Raw genomic sequence first — 5,000 nt, forward strand, 5'->3', positions numbered from 1 at the left:
GCTTTCTAAACTACCCTCCTACGGTTTCTATCCTTCTCTCTGTACCTTTATCTCCAGTTTCCTTTCTGACCGTTCTATTTCTGCCGTGGTAGACGGTCACTGTTCTTCCCCTAAATCTATTAAGAGTGGTGTCCCACAGGGTTCTGTCCTATCTCCCACTCTTTTTCTGTTGTTCATTGATGATCTTCTTTCCAAAACAAACTGTCCTATCCATTCCTACGCCGATGATTCCACTCTGCATCATTCAACTTCTTTTAATAGAAGACCCACCCTTCAGGAACTTAACGACTCAAGGCTGGAGGCTGCAGAACGCTTAGCCTCAGACCTTACTATTATTTCCGATTGGGGCAAGAAGAACCTGGTGTCCTTCAACGCCTCAAAAACACAGTTTCTCCACCTATCCACTCGACACAATCTTCCAAACAACTATCCCCTATTCTTTGACAACACCCAGCTATCACCTTCCTCAACACTAAACATCCTCGGTCTATCCTTAACTCAAAATCTTAACTGGAAACTTCATATCTCATATCTTACTAAATCAGCTTCCTCGAGGCTGGGCGTTCTGTACCGTCTCCGCCAGTTCTTCTCCCCTGCACAGTTGCTGTCCATATACAGGGGCCTTGTCCGCCCTCGTATGGAGTATGCATCTCATGTTTGGGGGGGCTCCACTCACACAGCTCTTCTGGACAGAGTGGAGGCTAAGGCTCTTCGTCTCATCAGCTCTCCTCCTCATACTGATAATCTTCTACCTCTTAAATTCCGCCGCAATGTTGCCTCTCTTTCTATCTTCTATCGATATTTCCACGCTGACTGCTCTTCTGAACTTGCTAACTGCATGCCTCCCCCCCTCCCTCTGCACCGCTTCAATCGACTTTCTACTCATGCTCATCCCTATACTGTCCAAACCCCTTATACAAGAGTTAACAAGCATTTTCACTCTTTCATCCCTCACGCTAGTAAACTCTGGAACAATCTTCCTTCATCTGTATTTTCCTCCTGTCTACGACTTGAACTCTTTCAAGAGGAGGGTATCAGGAAATTTACTCTCCTCCAGAAATTAACCTCTGATTTTGGTATCTTTCAACCTCTCTGTTCAGAGACGATAGTGGCAGGCCTTTTTTCTTTTTTTCTTCGCCCTTGAGCATACCCTTAGCTGTAAAAAAAATATATATATATATATATATATATATATATATATATATATATATATATATATATATATATATATATATATATATATATATATATATATATATATATATATATATATATATATATATAATATATATATATATTTTTTCTTCAGGTGATGGTCGGCCCAGCCCGTTCCTGGCACCAGGCAGTGTTATAGTGGCGCCATCTTGCATTGGCTCGCTGGCCCCGGAACGCGTACTTGATTCTTGGACGACTATCTAGGTCAGGACAGTCGTTGGTCTGCAGGACAGCATAATGGGTACAACCACTCGCGTGACCGAAAACTCAGTGACGTGAGTTCAGACCACGTCGTGCATCACGGCGAATGTGGTCAATGCATATCACTTACCATACCAATATATATATATATATATATATATATATATATATATATATATATATATATATATATATATATATATATATATATATATATATATATATATATATATATATATATATATATATATATATATATATATATATATATATATATATATATATATATATATATATATATATATATATATATATATATATATATATATATATATATATATATATATATATATATATATATATATATATATATATATATATATATATATATATATATATATATATATATATATATATATATATATATATATAATATATTTTTTGGTTGTGCGCCGGTAGGCATCTTCCCAGTGGGGCTAATGGTCGGCCCAAAGGCACTGGTGGGCCTGATGGTCGGCCCAGCCGTTCTGGTGCAGGCTAGTGTTTATAGTAAGCGCCATCTGCATTGACTCATGCCCCCGGAACTCATGCTTGATTCGCTTGACGGCCTCCTCTAGAGTCCGGGTTGATGGATTCTTCAGGGCCAGCATGGGTGATTTTAAGCCATCGGCATTGACAGAAAAAATCAGTGGTAGTAAAGGGATTCGAACCCGCGTCGCCCATCACGCGGCGAATGTGGGTCAGTACGCTATCACCCCCAATACCGCCTACCTGATATATAACAACATATATATATATATATATATATATATATATATATATATATATATATATATATATATATATATATATATAGGTTCTTTATATAAACAATTCATCTGGTACAGTCACAAGGCGCCGTCCTCCTCTTATATGACCCCAACACCGCTTCCCTTAGCTACCGTCACTGAATTTAGCCATCAGCCTGTATCACTGGCACCCCTCAGGCTGCTTCCTCTCATTACGTCAATGAATTTAGCCATCAGCCTGTATCAGCATCTTACTCAGGTATTGCCTTCCCTCATGCACGTCACTGAATTTAGTTTATCAGCCTGTATCACAGTACCTCAGGCTGCCCCTCCTTACTACGTCACTGAACTTAGCCATCAGTTTTATCACGGCACCCCTCAGGCTGCCCTCCCTTACTACGTCACTGAACCCTTAGCCATCAGCCTGTATCACGGGCACCTCTCAGGCTGTCCCTCTTACTACGTCACTGAATTGAGCCATCGAAGCTCCTGTATCACGGCACCCCCTGTGGCTGCTGTTTCCCCATTGCTGCGTCACTGAATTTAGCCATCAGGCTCGTAGTATCACGGCACCCCCTCAGGCTGCCTCCCCCCTTACTACGTCACTGAATTTAGCCATCAGCCTGTATCACGGCACCCCCTCAGGCTGTTCCCCCCTCTTACTACGCCACTGAATTTAGCCATCAGACTTGAGCCTGTATCATTGGGCACCTCAGGCTAAGCCTCTCTCTTACTACGCTGATTGAATTTAGCCATCAGACTTGAGCTCGTATATCACGGCAATTCTCAGGCTGTTCTCTCTCATTAATACGCTACTGAATTCTAGCCATCAGATTTGAGCCTGTATCACGGCACCCCTCAGGCTGTTCCCCCCTCTTCATTACGCTACTGAATTTAGCCATCAGACTTGAGCCTTTGTACCACGGCAATTACTCAGGCTGTCTCCACTTACTACGTCACTGAATACAACCATCAGACTTGGAGCCTGTATCATGGCACCCCCCCTCAGGCTGTCCCCTCAATCACGCCACTGAATTTAGCTATCAGACTTGAGCCTGCTATCACGGCAATTCTAGCTGGGTACGATAACAGAAAACCTTATTCCCGATAACCGATAACTGATAATGGAAAACCTTATGGGTGATAAGTTGATAACCGATATTCGTTAACTGGAGACACAAATGTAGGCGATAACCGATAACTGATACCCGATATAAATCCACAATTCCGATACTAGCTAGCGATAAGTCCGATAGGCGAAAACGATACTATATTGATATTTCAAATATAAAACAGATGAATTTAAATTCCATTTTCTGTTGTGTTAGAAAACTTACACAATACCTGAAAACCACACGTTGACATGTACTCTATGGGATTTGGTAATACTGAAATGTTTGAACCGAATTTGATGTTGGCGTCCCCCACCGTCAAAAGTTGGCGCTGTTTAGCTTAACATCGGTCTCTCGTGAACTGTGCATGTTTCCAGACTAACAAACGGCGACTGCTGATCTCTACAGTTTTTATCGTGATGAAATTGCTGTGAAGGCCAATCTGCACATACAGTTACCGCCATCCTCGCTGTTTCTAGAACGACACTTGTAACTGATTCAGCCTTCCAGCAACTCTTAATGTGTTAAAAGTTTTTAGAGACTGTACAGTTACGCTTATTGTGTTCGAGCATGTGTGTTTATTGAGAGAGACCAGTGTTTGTAAGTTAAAAGGATAACAGCTTTTGACGATGGGACACCAAATAACGCTGCCAACACATGGGATGCCTAATAAACCCAGATATGGAATATCAAATTTGAGGCGGTGAATAATCGTTTTTTTGAGCAAAGTTGAATGATTTTTCTCTTGATATATTGATTTTGAGTCTCACATAACAAAAATAACTAGTGTTTTAATGTTGATGATCTAAGAAATCTCTTCACCGAAAGTAGTTTATACCCCTGAAGTTTTTTCTACACAACACTGCGCCCGGGCACGTGTAGGAGGAGTCAACGTTTTTTCATGAGGAAGGCGTAAAAATAGCGATTATCGCTAGATTTGCTTATAGAAGCTAACGAAGATACCGATATATATATTTAAAATAGTGGCGAATGGTTGATAACCGATTTTGTTATCAAAGATAAAGCATCGCGATAACTTATCGCGATAACGCGCCCAGCTATGATAGCACCCCCTCAGGCTGTCCCTCCCCTTACCACGTCATTGCCTTCTTTGCTTTTTTTTCGCCCGGCAGAGAGGTGGGCTTGTTCGTTATTCTTTGTTATGTTGCCTTTATTGCCTCCCTTGATGCAGAAGAAAAAGGCAGTAGGAGGAATTTTAAAAGGGAATGTTCTGAGGCCGAAACATACTTGTTTATTCCTTCAAGGTGTATGACCACCGTTCTTTCCCCTGCAGAGACGCCATGCGCGCTGGTGCCGGTGGTGTGTGATGAGTGGCGCTCATCTGATCTTTGATCTTTGATGTCGCCAGTACGGGATTTCTCCAGCCAGGCTCTTTATATCGGCAGCTCCCAGAAAGAAACAAAACATGGAAGTCAATGTTCTCAAGATATCATTCCCTCAGCATCTTTCACGCCACATGCCCTCCAAGCAACTTCTTTCACTGCCTCAATCACTCGGTCTCACTGTCTCCACTGAGCCCCAGCAGCACCATCCACTCCCCTTCAGTCCTTGCTTACATCACGTCCCATCTCGCTCAAAAACACATGCATCATCTTCGTTCTCTTCCCTGTCATACTTCTTGCATTCCAGAAAGCATCAGATAAGCGGGTATAGTCTGTCCATT

Source organism: Eriocheir sinensis, chromosome 6 (assembly GCF_024679095.1).
Source record: "Eriocheir sinensis breed Jianghai 21 chromosome 6, ASM2467909v1, whole genome shotgun sequence".
Classification (NCBI taxonomy): domain Eukaryota; kingdom Metazoa; phylum Arthropoda; class Malacostraca; order Decapoda; family Varunidae; genus Eriocheir; species Eriocheir sinensis.